This window comes from Pan paniscus, chromosome 6 (genome assembly GCF_029289425.2).
Source record: "Pan paniscus chromosome 6, NHGRI_mPanPan1-v2.0_pri, whole genome shotgun sequence".
In the NCBI taxonomy this organism is placed as follows: domain Eukaryota; kingdom Metazoa; phylum Chordata; class Mammalia; order Primates; family Hominidae; genus Pan; species Pan paniscus.
Genome location: NC_073255.2, coordinates 44,423,998 through 44,439,521, shown reverse-complemented (window position 1 = coordinate 44,439,521; position 15,524 = coordinate 44,423,998). Strand labels below are relative to the sequence as shown.

General features: G+C 47.5%; 1 protein-coding gene across 2 annotated transcripts in view; it reads right to left on the bottom strand.

Moving 5' to 3' along the window:
- The window catches only part of LOC117980930 (DNA-directed RNA polymerase II subunit RPB11-b2), a 52,619-nt gene extending 37,316 nt beyond the window's left edge, over positions 1-15,303 (bottom strand). For both annotated transcript variants that reach the window (XM_055115875.2, XM_034963963.3), the window contains exons 1-2: positions 15,277-15,303; positions 2,696-2,817 (exon numbers count right to left, since the gene is read on the bottom strand). The gene's annotated coding sequence lies outside the window, so the exon portion shown is untranslated. The remainder of the gene's footprint in view (positions 1-2,695; positions 2,818-15,276) is intronic.
- Positions 15,304-15,524: the final 221 nt, after the last annotated feature.

The following is a 15,524-nucleotide window of genomic DNA, read 5'->3' as shown; positions in this document are numbered from 1 at the left end:
TGGGGGCAGGGCTTGGTGGGCAGCCCTATGGGAGGGGGAGCTGGTGGGGGACCACAGGGACTGACCAAAGAAAGGCAGGCCAGATCCCAGGACACCAGGGGTTCTAAGTCCCCAAGAGTGGGGACTGGGCCGGAGTCAAGTTTTGCCAACCATCGGACCAGCCCCGGGCCTCTATGATGAAGGCATCAGAGAAACCCCATGGGGCCAGAAAGGGGCTGGGGCAACGGTGCACCTTTGGGATCTGGGGTCAGAGGGGGAAGGAGGTGACTGCATGGCAAGGCAAGAGCTGAAGGCCTTCTGGAGAAGGAGGGTCCAGTCCTTGTCCCCACCCTGATCCAGGTCACTGTGGACGCAGCTGGGAGCTGAGCCTGGCAGCCCATGTGACACAATGGTGGGGGGATGGGAGCCCCTACGTGGCCAACACTGCCAGCCACACAGCTAGAGGGCTTGGGGTAAGGGCTGCGTGAAGAGGAATGGGGTCTCTGAGTCCCGCCTCTGTGCTGTCCTCAGGGACACCCTAGAGAAGGGACTTGCTTGGGGGCTGCTTTGAGGAGAGAACAGCTGGTTGGACACACTGGGCTCTGTGGCCTGTGGGACATGAAAGAGGGGACCCAGGGACAGCAACTGGGAAGGGAAAGGAACCCCCGACCCCAGAAGAGTGGGGGGAAGAAAGAGGGGGGAACAGGGATGCCCAGAGCCCATACTGTCAGCCCCATCATCGGCACATCCACCGACAGCCTCCGGGGTCCCCCCGGGCCCACTTTCTCCCCAGACCCTCATCACAAGACCCCAGAGCCTGGACAGTAACAGCAGGTTTACTGTTGGCAACAGCACAGCCCTGTGGCACCCAAGGGTAGCGGGTGGGGTGGCGGCCGGGTCTCCTGGGGCCCCGTTCTCCCTCCCATTCTCTAGGTCCCTGGAGGCCAGACCCCTGGGTGTGGCCCATCCTAGCAGTGGTTCTGGCTGGGTCTGTCCTAGGCAGGAGAGGAGGGTCCCTGGAGAGGCAGTGATGGCTACAGCGGCTGTAGGGAGCTGGGGACACTTCAGGCCAGCCATGACAGGCCCAAGCCTGCTCAGCTCTGCACTTCTGGGGATCCCCTTATTCCTGACTCTCCCCCCTCCCCCACTTGGAAGAGACCTAGGCCCTGCACCCTAATGAGGAGGACCGGGGTGAGGGGGTGCAGAGTGTCCTGGGGGGGCTCCGAGCGCTTGGCAGGGGACTCAGCAAGGGGAGCGTAGGGCGGGCCTCACGTCTGCAGCTCCAGGAGGCAGTTGGGCTCTGAGGGTGGGGAGCCGGCCGGGCTGGAGCTATGGGCCTCGCGGAGGTCCTGCAGCACCCGGAGCAGCCGGGCCAATGAGTCCTCGGGGACTGTGGGCAGAGGCAGCCGTGAGGGCCCCTGGGAGTGAGCCCGAGGACCCCACCCGTGCATCTCTGGAGGGGGCTCGGGCCACGAGCAAGTCCCAGGTGGGCAAGACCTACCTTTGCCAGGGCTCGTGGGCACCGTGCCTGCCTCTGTGCCCCAGCTCAGCTCCCGGTGCCTCTCCCTGTGGGGGAGGTCAGAGTGGGGGCCAGCAGCCTCCACTCTCCCTGCCAGACCTTCTGGTGTCCTTGTGGGAAGCCTGGGGGTGGCCCAGCATGGGCCTCCTGGGCTAGAGGTGGCTTTGGGGGTGATGGCAGGGCTGACTCTTTCAGTCTATGAAGAGGCTGGGCCAAAGCCCACCAGGGCACCTTCCACCTTCTCCCTCCCCATGTCTCCTCCTCCTCCCCATCCCACTGTGGGTTGACCAGAAGGCCCTTTGCATTTGTTTTGTTTTGTTTTTGAAGACAGAGTCTTGTTCTGCGGTCCAGGCTGGAGTGCAGTGGCGCAATCTAAGCTCACTGCAACTTCCACCTCCTGGGTTCAAGCAATTCTCCTGCCTCAGCCTCCTGAGTAGCTGGGATTACAGGCACCCTCCACCACATCAGTTAATTTTTGTATTTTTAGTAGAGAAGAGGTTTCGCCATGTTGGCCAGGCTGGTTTCAAACTCCTGATCTCCAACAATCTGCCTGCCTCCACCTCCCAAAGAGCTGGGATAACAGGCATGAGTCACCGCACCCCACCTTCGTGGGCTTTGAGGGCAGAGATAAACCCTGGAAGAGTCGATGAGGAATGGGGAGGACCACACCCTTCCTCCTTGCAGAGTGTAGGGGTGTGACAGATGAATGAGCTCCAGCTCCAGTTGGCTCAGGGGAAGCTGAGCGCATGGGAAGCACTGGATCACCTTGAAGTATCCTGGCACCAGCCACATCTCCAGAGACCCTGAGTGATGGGGCCTTGGCATCCTGTTTTTTAAAGCTGATCTTTAAAAGCATCCTGTTTTTTCTAAGCTTCTGCCAAGGCTGAGAACCACTGGACGAAGCAAGATGGCCAAGGAACTCAGGGAATTGGCTGAGGCTGTGCCTGTACTCCAAGGGCCCAGGGGAACAGCTGGGCAGGTTGCAAGATGGGCTCAGTCAGCACATGGCATGAAGCAGGCATGGCCCTGACCCTTGGGGCCCCTGTCCTAACCTGAGCTGGCCTCGTGCTGCAGAGAGGTACTCCTGGTGCCCTCCCCAGATGTGGCCAATTACAAGAGAGGTGACCAGACACCATGGAGCAGCCCCAAGCCTGGCACGTTCCCCAGGCTGCACAGGCTCTCCTGGGTGGGACTCACCACAGCATGGCCTCCACGTCCAGCAGGTGCCGGTAGATGAGCTGGGCCTCAAAGGTCATGGTCAAGAGGATCATTCCACTCCTGCAGGGTCACCCGTGACCGGGTCTTATCGCAGCCCTGACCTGGGGGCACAGAGAGGGCAAAGTTACGAGCAGACACTTGGGACTACCATGTCCAACACTGTGGTTGCACAGATGGAGAAACAGAGGCCTGGAGAGGAGAGAGATGCACTCGGGGGTCCCTGGTGAGGGCTGGGCTGGGATCATAGCCTGGTAAGTCTAACCCAGGCCCTGCCTCGGCTCCCCACCCTCTGGGGGCAGCAGCTCCTCTTGGGGTCAGCCCCTGCACCACGGGATGCGTGACTGAGGAGCATGGATATCATCAGGATATGACTCGGGTTGCTGGGTAACTTTTGGTTTTTTTTGAGACGGAGTCTCGCTCTGTCGCGCAGGCTGCAGTGCAGTGGCACGATCTTGGCTCACTGCGAGCTCTGCCTCCCAGGTTCACGCCATTCTCCTGTTTCAGCCTCCTGAGTAGCTGGGACTGCAGATGCCCGCCACCACGCCCAGCTAATTTTTTATATTTTTAGTAGAGACGGGGTTTCACTGTGTTAGCCAGGATGGTCTCGATCTCCTGACCTCGTGATTTGCCCGTCTCGGCCTCCCAAAGTGCTGAGATTACAGGCGTGACCCACCGCGCCCAGCCAGGGAGCCGGGTAACTTTCTGGAAGACTGTCTGCCTGGAAGGGAGCAGGCTGAAATGTTAACATCATGGTGAGGTGGGCCACCACAGGGGGTTCATGCCTTAGAATGAGCTGGTCCTGCAGCTTGCTGTCTTTATGACCTTGCCAAGTCATCCGCCTTCCCTAAGCCTCAGCTTCTCCTCCATACAGTGGAATAACAGGCCCTGTCTCTTGGGCCAGGGTGGGTCCCACCTTGCCGATAATGAGAGTATCGCTCTGATGGTTACAGGCAGAGGCTGCAGGCCATATCAGCCAGCCAGCAATGACCTTGCAAAGAGTCACCAAGAGGCCAGGCACAGTGGCTGACACCTGTAATCCCAGCACTTTGGGAGGCTGAGGCAGGAAGATAGCTTGAGGCCAGGAGTTCAAGACCAGTCTGGGCAACATAGTGAGACCCTGACTCTACCAAAAAAAAAACAGAAAATAGCTGGGTGTGGTGGCATGTGCCTGTAGTCCCAGTTCTGCAGGAGGCTGAGGCAGGAGGATGGCTTGAGCCCAGGAGGTCAAGGCTACAGTGAGCTATGATTATGCCACTGCACTCCAGCCTGGGTGAGAGAGTGAGAGACCCAACTCAAAACAAAAACAAAAACAAAAGAGTCACCCATCCCTATACAGTGCTTGGCTGTAAATCCAGGGCTGGGCTAGAGTGCGTGGGTCAGTTTTCGATGGCCTCTGCCACACTGGGCTCTGGGGACCAAGGTTTGGCCTGGCCTGAAGGACAGGGGACTCGAAGTGCTGAGTCTACTCTGTAAAGTAAGTGTGGATAACAGGGAGAAGGTCTCGAAAGTTCTAGAACTGTGCTGCTCTACAGGGCGGCAGCTAGCCACATGAAGCTATTTGAGTTAATTAAAATTAAAACAACATTTTTTGTTTCTTTTCTGTTTTTTTTTTTTTTTTTATTTGAGATGGAGTCTCACTCTGTCGCCAGGCTGGAGTGCAGTGGCACCATCTTGGCTTACTGCAACCTCTGCCTCCCAGGTTCAAGCAGTTCTCCTGCCTCAGCCTCCTGAGTGGCTGGGACTACAGGCCCACGCCGCCATGCCTGGCTAATTTTTTTTTTGTATTTTAGCAGAGATGGAGTTTCACCATGTTGCCTAGGCTTGTCTCTAACTCCTGAGCTCAGGCAATCCGCCTACCTTGGCCTCCCAAAGTGCTAGGATTACAGGCGTGAGCCACCACACCTGGCCAAAACAACGTTTTTAAAAATGTGAAACTCAGGCCAGATGTGGTGGCTCACTCCTACAATCTCAGCACTTTGGGAGGCCGAGGCAGGAGGATTGCTTGAGCCTGGGAATTCAAGACCAGCCTGAACAACATAGCAAGACCCCACCTCTAAAAAAAAATTTTTTTAATGAGCCAGGTGTGGTGATGCATGCCGGTAGTGCCAGCCTACTCAGAGGCTGAGGCAGGAGGATTGCTTGAGCCCAGGAGTTGGAGGCTGCAGTGAGCTATGATCATGCCACTGCACTCCAGCCTGGGCAACAGAGCAAGACCCTGTTTTAAAAAATTAAACCAAAAAAACCCCTCAGCTCCTCAAGCCACATTTCAAGTGCTCAAGAACCACAGGTGCTAGAACCTAAAGTACTACACAGTATGGAGTCCTTCTAGAAGCTCCTCTATGCCATCCCTCTAGTGCCCAAGGCTCAGGGTCCCCTCCCACCCACAGCTCCGGATTCAGATGGCCAGCATTGGAGTGTGCAAACCCAGGGGCTCTCTGGCTCTCATTAGCAGGGGGCTCCTCGAATGTGTTCCTGAGAACACCTGTTCTGTAAGAAGCTCCTTGGGGAAGAGAAGGGATGCTGGGCCAACACCTGATTTCACACCAACAAATCATTCCTGCCAGATGAGTGGATTCGCATAAATAAAACCTGGAGAAAGAACTGCCTCAAAGCCAGATGTCCCAGGCCTTACACACTTGTCAAGAACCACCCACAGATATGTACTCTAGGATTACCCCCCAGTGGATAAACTCATCTAATTACAAACCTGCTGATAGGGTTTGGCTGTGTCCCCACCAAAATCTCATCTTGAATTATAATCGCCATAACCCCACTTGTTGAGCGAGGGACTAGGTGGGAGGTGACTGGATCATGGAAGCGGTTTCCTCCATGCTGTTCTCTTGACAGTGAGTGAGTTCTCACGAGATCTGATGGTTTTGTAAAGCAGTTTTTCCTGCTCTTGCGTGCACATGCTCACTCTTGCTCACTCTCATGCATTCTCATTCTCTCTCTCCCCTTCTCTCTCTTTTCTGCTGACATGTAAGACACGCCCGCTTCATCTTCTGCCATGATTTTAAGTTTCCTGAGGCCACCCCAGCCATGTGGAACTGTGAGTTAATTAAACCTCTTCTCTTTATAAATTACCCATTCTCAGGTATGTCTTTACAGCAGTGCGAGAACAGACTAACATTTACCTTGCTATATGATCTAGAAATCCAAGAAGTCAAGGCAGCAATATATCAATGCAAAACAAGCCTTGCTCATCTGCAACGCACGCACACCACTTAAGACTATGAAGCCTAGAAGGGAATCCCTAGATTTTCATAGACCTATGACAGCTTTAGCCTAGAAGGGAAAAGGAGGTCACCCTGTGGCATCTATAACTAGCTGGGTAAAAAACAAAATGAAATCCAGAAAACTGTGTAGAGAAGCAAGAAAACTCAGGGCTGCTTGTATAAACTGAGAAACCATGGAGCAGTTATCATGCTAAACACCGTATTTTGCTACCATGCACTAGGAAAGTTGACTTTTCCTGCTTCTTACCACATCCATCTCCTTAAGTATCTTTTGTTAAAATTTAATTTTTTAAAAATTGAGATGGGGTCTCACTCTGTCACCCAGGCTGGAGTGCAGTGGCATGATCTCAGCTCATTGAAGCCTCCCCTCCTGGGCTCAAGTGATCCTCCCACCTCAGCCTCCCTAGTAGCTGGGACCACAAGCACACGCCACCATACTCAGCTAATTTTTGTACTTTTTGTAGAGACAGGGTTTCACCATCTTACTCGACCTGGTCTCAAACTCATGAGCTCAAGCTACCTGCTAGCCTCAGCCTCCCAAAGTACTGGGATTACAGGCCTTAGCCACCACACCCAGCCAATCTCCATAAGCATCTCTTAAAGACACAGCGAAGGACTGTGTGCAACCCTTGTAAGGTATATACATAGCCAAACTATTATCTACGTTGAAATGTACACATTTGTATATCCATGGTGAAGATAATACAATGAAGCAATCAGTACCTCTATTAAAGACATTGTTACACTGCTATTTAATCTTGTTCTGGAGATATTAGTCAGTGCAATTAGATAAGATAAATAGTTAAAGGCATAAACACTGGAAAAGAAGGAAAAAAAACTATTTACAGATGACACGATAGTATATCTGGAAAATCTGAGAGAAGCAATGATGGAAGTAATTGATATGATTTGGATGTGTGTCTCTTCCAAGTTTCATGTTGAAATGGAATTCCCAAGGTTGGAGGCGGGCCTAGTCGGGGGATGTTTCCGTCATAGGGCAGATTCCTCACGAATGGCTTGGTGCTGTCCTCACAGTAATGAGCAAGTTCTTACTCTATTAGTTCACATGAGAGCTGGTTGTTTAAAAGAGCCCAGAACCTCCTCCTCTCTCTCACTCTTCTTTTGCCATGTGTCACACCTGCTCACCCTTCGCCTTCTTCCATGAGTAAAAACTTCCTGAGGCCTCAACTCGCCAAGCAGATGTTGGTGTCATGCCAGTACAGCCTGCAGAACCGTGAGCCAAACAAATCTCTTTCCTTTATGAATTACCCAGTCATAGGTATACTTTCATAGCAATGCAAAAGAGGCTAACATAGTCAACTTAGTAACAATTTGGCAAGGTGGCAGGAAAATATGCAGAAATCAACAATATTCGTATAAATGGACAATAACCAGTTAAAATACATAAATGATAAGAAAACTATAATAGCAACAAAAAAGATAAAATAGCTTAGGAATAAGCAAGAAATGTTGAAAACTTGTATGAAGAAAACTATAAACCATTCCTCAAAGACACAAAAGTAGAATGTAAAAAATAAAAAGACATTGTTTGTTTTAGGTTAAGATGTCTCAGTACCATCAAGATGTCAATTATCTAGCAGGGCATGGTGGCACACACCTGTACTATCATCTACTTGGGTGGCTGAGGCAGGAGGATCACTTGAGCCCAGGAGTTCAAGGCTGCAGTGAGCTATGATGGCACCACTGCACTCTAGCCTGGGCAACAGAGGGAGACCCTTTCTCCAAAAAAAAGATGTCAGTTCTTCATAAGTTAGTATAAGTTCAATGTGATCCCAATAAAAACAGCAATGAGGCCGGGCACCATGGCTCACGCCTGTAATCCCAGTGCTTTGGAAGGCCGAGGCAGGTGGATCACTTGAGGCCAGGAGTTTGAGACCAGCCTGGCCAATATGGTGAAACCCTGTCTCTACTAAAAATAAAAAAATAAGCTGGGCATGGTGGCACACGCCTGTGGTTCCAGCTACATGGGAGGCTGAGGCAGGAGAATCGCTTGAACCTGGGAGGCAGAGGGTACAGTGAGCTGAGATTGCACCACTGCACTCCAGCCTGGGTGACACAGTGAAACTCTGTCTCAAAAAAACAAAAACAAAAACAAAAAACCAGCAATGAATTGTTTCATAGACTTAGACAAATTGATGCTAAAATTCATACAAGAAGGCAAGAAAAACAATGAAGAGGAAGCGCTATAATGGGGGACTAGCCCTACCAAACATTAAAGCATACTACAAAGCCTCTATGAATAAAATGATGTGGTACTGGTGCATGAATGGTGAGATAATCCAATAGAAAAAAAATATACCCAACTGCATATAGAAGGAACAAGAATTTTTTTTTCTTTTGTAAATAAATGTCATTGGGGCAACTGGATAGCCACTTGGAAAAGGATAAAATTAGATGCATTCCTTATATCATACATAGAAATAAACTCTGAATGGAACTAAATGTGAGAAATGAAACTATATGAGTACCAGAAGAAAGCATGTGTGAATTTCTCTATAACCTGAAGGTAAGAAGTTTCCTAAATATGACTAAAACTTCAGATGCAGTAAATTTAAAATTTATATATTTGGCTATATAAAAACAATCTTTTGTATGGCAAAAAATCACCACAAGCTATGCCAAAAGACGACTAGCAAAAATATCTGCAACATATGTCAAAATTAAACGGTTAATATTCTTAAATAGAAAGAACTTTTGAAAGCTGAGAGGAAAAAAGACTGAAAGTCATATAGAAAATGGGCAAATTGGTCGGGCACGATAGCTCATGCCTGTAATTCCAGCACTTTGGGAAGCTGAAGTGGGCAGATTGCTTGAGCCCAGGAGTTTAAGACCAGTCTGGGCAACATGTTAAAACCCCATCTCGACAAAAAAAAAAAAAAAAATTAGCAAGGCATGGTGGCATGCACCTATAATTCCAGCTACTCAGGAGGCTGAGGTGGGAAGATCACTTGAGTCTTGGAGGCTGAAGCTGCAGTGAGCTGTGATCGTACCATTGCACCGCTGCACTCCAGCCTGGAGGGTCCAGCAAGACTCTGTCTCAAAAAAAAGAAAAAAAGTAAAAGAAAGCTCGGCATGGTGGCTCACGCCTGTAATCCTAGCACTTGGGGAGGCTGAGGTGGACGGATCACGAGGTCAGGAGTTTGAGACCAGCCTGACCAACATGGTGAAACCCCATCTCTACTAAAAATACAAAATTAGGGCCAGGCACGGTGCCTCATGCCTGTAATCCCAACACTTTTGGAGGCCGAAGCAGGTGGATCACGAGATCAGGAGATCGAGACCATCCTGGCTAACACGGTGAAACCCCATCTCTACTAAAAGTACAAAAAATTAGCCAGGCATGGTGGCACGCGCCTGTAGTCCCAGCTACTCGGGAGGCTGAGGCAGGAAAATCGCTTGAACCTAGCAGGCAGAGGTTGCAGTGAGCTGAGATGGCGCCACTGCACTCCAGCCTGGCAGAGTGAGACCCCATCTCAAAATATATAAATAAATACATACACACATACAAAAATTAGCTAGGCGTGGTGGCGTGCACCTGTAATCCCAGCTACTCAGGAGGCTGAGGCAGGAGAATCGCTTGAACCTGGGAGGCGGAGGTTGCAGTGAGCAGAGATCGTGCCACTGCACTCCAGCCTGGGCGACAGAGCGAAACTCCGTTTCAAAAAGGAAAAAGAAAAGAAAAGAAAGTGAGCAAATAATATGAACAATAAAAATAAATATTAAAATGACCCTTAAACATATGAAAACATGTTCAATTCACTTGTAATAGAAGTACAAATGGAAAATACACTGAGATACAATTTCTTACCTATTAGATCAGCACAAATTCAAAAGCTGACAAAACACTGCTGGTGAGGCTGTGAGGAAATAAGCACTCTACTCTCATACACTGCTGGTAGGAATGCAAAATAGTATAACCCCACAGGATGAGGAGTTTGACAGTACCTAACAACTCTACATATGCATTTATCCTGAAGATGTATCTCTCCAACAATACAAAGATACATGTACACAAAGTTTTTCACTGTAACATCATTTGTAATTGCAAAATATTAGATATTACTTAAATGTTCAAACAGGACATTAGTCGAGAAAACTATGGTACATACACGATAGCAGTTAAGAATGAAAGTTACTGATTTTAGTTTGTGTATTTTATCTTTTCACACAGCTACTGACTTGTTAGGAGATACATACTTATTAAGTTGTTCAGACCTAATTACTTAATAAATTAAACTGGCCAGGCATGGTTGCTGACGCCTGTAATCCCAGCACTTTGGGAGGCTGAGGCACATGGCTCACGAGGTCAGGAGTTCGAGACCAGCCTGGCCAGCATGGTGAAACCCCGTCTCTACTAAAAATACAAAAAATTAGCCAGGCATGGTGCCGCATGCCTGTAATCCCAGCTACTCGGGAGGCTGAGGCAGGAGAATTGCTTGAACCTGGGAGGTGGAGGCGGCAGTGAGCCAAAATCGCGCCACTGCACTCCAGCATGGGTGAAAGAGCGAGACTCCGTCTCAAAAAACAAAAAACAAAAAAATTAAACTGTTAGGTGTTTCTTTTGACCTAGGGATGCTGTGAAAAAAATTACTGCGATAATAAGGGTGCCATGAATTGAGAAAGTTTGGGCACTTGACTGATAAAGGCCTACGAAGAATGTCTTTAAGAGAGAGAAAGAATGTGTGTGTGTCTGTGTGTGTGTGTGTGTGTGTGTGTGTGTGTAGTTATGAGGTTACTGTGGACTGCTGTCAACAAAATTTACAATAGGCTAATGAAAGTATTCTCTCCAGTGTAGTTAAGAGCTGTAACAGATATTATGACAGCACATAAGAGAAGCAACCAGCCCAGTCTTAAAGGTTTTTTTTTTTTTTTTTTTTTTTTTTTTTTTGAGGGATGGGATCCAGAGAGAGAACCTAATTGTAATTTTTTGGAGAATTATAACCTAAACTGAGTTCTGAAGGACCAGTAGGAGTATACTAGATTAGGGGAAGGAAGAGAGGCTAGAATTCCAGGAAGAGGAAATGGAGGACTGAGTAAACAAACACTAGCATTCCAGAAAAGCTGGGTATTGGTAGAACAAAAGATCATCCAAGAAGAGAGATAAGGCTAAAGGGTTAGGTAAGAAAAAAAATGAAAAATATGAAAGATAAAGGGGAAAAAAAGAGAGTTAGGTAAGGAGCACATCTTGAAGGTTTTGTATATGAGATTAAGGATAAATGGAGTTTGAATTTTATTAATGGGCAAAAAAGAGCCACAAGAGGATTTTAAGCAGAGAAATATCACCATTGTTCTAAGCAAGAATGGGAAAAGTATCAGATGGGTTCCAACCATAGGCTAGAAGGCTGCTGTAGTAATCCAGAATATCTAGACAAGGCAGCTGAACTCAGTGTTTGGTCACGCAGTGTGGCAACCTCCACTTTTAATGGAGTACTATGTTAGCTTCTCAACTACGTAAGAAAACAGATCCTGTGGCTTAGATGACCATAATCATAATCTTTTGGAAACTGGGGGATCTTTGCCCACCTTCCCAATAAATCTGGGAGTATAAGCCATTTTATAATCTAACTATGTCTTATTGTCCAAAATAACATTACCAAACCCTGACATTTAGTTTCAAAAGTAAATTCAGCAATAAAATTGGATCCCAGACTTTAAGGAGACTATGTATGTCAGTGTTACATCTACGGCATCTAATATAGGACCCTAGCTGTGAAGGCCTTTAAGAATAGTATCATTTTATGGAAGCATGCCTTTTTTGACTTGTAAAGACTACCGACTTTGAGAAACTAAGTCATCACCTTCACGTATAATTAAATCAAAGATGCAAATTCTCACCTAAAATTTACTCATACATATTTTAGAAACCCATAAAACTTTAATTTCTTTTTTTCTATACGGCAACCCAAATCCTTATGAATGCAATAAGGTAATAAGAAAGATGTCTTAAAGAAAAAACAGAATAGCTGTTACCTATGGGGGCCAGACAATCAGCTGTTTTTTACTTAAGGGTATATCTTTAAAAAAAAAAAAAAAAGAGAGAGAGAGAGAGAGATGGACACATTCTTCAAATTAAGCCTATTTAAAAGTGCATTTTAAAAAGTGCACAGGCTTAGAAGGAGGGAAGAGAATTCTACCAGCACTGAATAGCAGCTAAACCCTTACAAGACTTCTGCCACTTTTAAGTCTCCATCTTAAACCCAGAGAAAATGATTAATGGTCTCAAACGGTTAAAAACAGACCAAGCACATCTCTGCTTCTTTTACAATTCTTTCTACTGTCCCCCATAGCTTCTCCCCCATTTCCATTAGTGAAAGAACGAACTAAAAAAAATGTGATTTCAAGGAAAGGTCACTACAAATAGATTTATGGTATTCCTCTCAAATAGGGACGATTCTGTTACTTTAAAAAGCACTAATCAAACACCAGAATTGAGTCCAAATACTTTACCAGGACACCCACGGGAACAATGCCCAACCATTTTTTCATCATGGCACACATGGACGGTGATAACACTGTATTTGTAGGCACGTTGAAGATAAAAGAGAAGAATGGCTGCTGCTTGAGGCCACCTGGCCAGGACTGCTGGCAACCCCAGGCCACACTTGATGTCCAAGAGAGAGGAATCAGTATCTTCACCTTCCTGAAGCTCCAGTTCCAGCTCAGTCAGAACTGCCTTTTCCACAGCCATTTAGGATTAACTGCAATAATACTCAGTGCTCTCAGCAATTGTTACTTTCAAATCTAGGCTCTACTACACACAAGCTAGGTGCCTAGCCTCTGGCAAATAACTTCAATTTACCTTAATAAAGTATGGGAAAACTACCTGTCTTGCAGAAGTGTTGTGGAGATTAGAAATAATTTAAGTAAAGCTCTTATCACAGTGCTCGGCAGGCAATCAACACATGAGAACTCTTATTACCAAGAGGGTTGCTGAATTAAAGAAGGAAAATCTAACCTCTGTATAGTGGTAATGTCACTGAGGTAAGAAATTGCTGGCTTCCCTCTCCTTAGTGTCTAAGAGTTAAAATATTTTATAAAACAATGAAAATCATAAACTGTCTCCTTCAAAATCATAGTCTTTTTCCTCATTAACATTCACAGCCTCTTATTCCAGTATTTTAAAAGTAATTGTCCTTGCCACTCATCTACTAAAGAATACAAATGCATATTACACTGATATGCATATCTACAAGAATTGACACTGGTACATTTATTTATGTTCTGTAGAAGCTAAGCTCGGAAAAACAGTGCAGGACCACCACCACATACTTGGAGAGGAGAGAAAACGTCAGCACTTTCTTCTTATTTGAACCTCCCTAATGTGAAAATAATCCAACCATCTATAGACAAAAATATTCCCTCACAAATGGTAGACAAGATTCTTTTCTATAATTAGCCCTTTCTTCCTTTGGAAAGCCCTGTGAAGAAAGTGTTGTAATGAAGTACTGCTTCAAAATAAATGATCCATATTATTGCACACTCAGCAAACACACTAGAGAACAGCATCTGGATCTTGGAAAATAAATGTAAAAGAGGCTATTGGTAAATCATGCCAAGGTCACATCAGGATTTCAGAGGATTGCGTGTATTCATGGGAAGAATGAACCACTATAAGCATTCTGGGAAGCACCACGTTATCCAAACAATGGTAACTCCTAATTTCCTCTTTTTCATTAAGATAGGGTACAGTTATCAACCCCAAACATAAACTTGATGTGTATCACCAGGCAATCTCTTCCTACTAACTCTGAATATGCTCAAGTAGTAAGCATTTAACACTAGAATACAAGTTATAATGCCCAGCACAATTTTAATATAATTTTAACCTTTCAGAGGAGGATAGTTTTGGAAGGCAAAGAACTCTGACTGCTGAAGAATGAAACACGAAGTAAAGTCTGTAAGTGGCAAGAACCTAAAACAAAACAAACAGCCTAGCCCAACAAAAATAAGCAACTCCTGGATGGTGACTGTGAGATAACCTATACACTCATTCATTCATTCAGTGCAGAAATGTGTGAACAGCTTCTATGTTCAAGGCATACTGCATAGAAACAGTCATAAGTAGGACATGGCTCCTGCCCTAAAGAAATCCAAGGTCAAAAAACGGTGTTGTCAGATAATACTTTACAATAATAGCGTATTATTTTAATACAGGAGTCGGTTTAGAATAATATTGTATTACGAGAGACAGAAAAACATGAGCTAATAAGACACACTGAAATACATTAATAAACATACTGTAAGAGTTTACCAATGAAATCTGTTATCCAATTTCTGGAATATGATTCAAGTTGCAATTTACTTTCTGGAAAAGAATTAACTTATGATACATGTTTTATAAAGGTTGTTCCCCCCACACACCACACAATTTGTAAATTAGGTGCTTTTCAGCTTGACACGTAGGGCGTGGCACGGGACTTCGCACACTACCTCAGCCACACTTGGATGAGCTCTTACAAGTCTGGACATTCAGGTTTCCGAGCACAGGCCAGTTAACTCCCTAATTCTCCCTAAATCCTGAAACAACACTGCCACCCCTGTGTGCCGTCACCCCCGTCTACTTAAACACATATATCCAGGCTAAAGCATGCCAATCACATCTTCCACTTCTGGAAATCTTTCAGAAACGAACCACAGAGGAAACACCTTTCTCCCAAAATGTATTCTCTTCCTCATATTAGAAGCTAGATTACCTGAAAATGGGCTAAAGCTGTGCAAGCGCCCAAGGCCAGGTATTCAGTTCAGTGCGGAGAGTCTAATGACTTTAAGTCTGAAAAACCATTCCTTTAACTGGCAAAAAAAAAAAAAAAAAAAAAAAAAAAACCCCACAAACAAACAAAACAAAAAACCCTGGCGGAGATGCTTAAAAAGCAGCGGCTCTAGCACAGGCAAGGAGTGGAAAGAAAGGGAAGGAGGGGAGAGGGGTGGAGTGAGGCGCGGGGACTGCGGCGGCAGCGGGTTGCCCCAGGTCGCGGGCACCGCCCGGGCGGGAACTTGGGCGCCCTGGACGAAAGGTGCGGGGTGACCTTCGGACGAGGCCAACTGAGACCGGCTGCCGGGCGCAGGCGACCTCTCCGCAGCCGCCCACTCTCGGGGGCTCACTCGCCCCACAGCGGCGAACGCGGTGCCCCGGATTCCAGCCGGGCTCATCTCACAGCTCGTCCCCGGGCAGAACGTGGGATGTGCAATCTCGGCAGCCCGAACCCGCGTCAGGGCCTCGGCCCGCCGCCGCCCGGACACACCCCCGCCGCCGCCCGGGTGGCCCCAGTCCCTCCCCGGGCGGCCCGAGCGGGCATCGCTCACCTGCACCGCGAGCCAGTCCGCCGCCCCGAGGGCTCCAGAAGCCGCGGCTGCGTGGCTCCGGCCGGAGGGTACTCAGTCCTTGTCGCCTGGAAGGCCCAGCGCCGGGAGCGGTCGAAGGAGGAGTCTGACGGGTGGCGGGGGAGCCTGGGCTCTGGAGGAGGAGGAGAAGGAGGAGGAGGACTCCGACGCTTTGCTCTGGGGAGATCCACCCTCCTCCTGGCGGCTCTGCAGCAGCCGCCACAGATCAC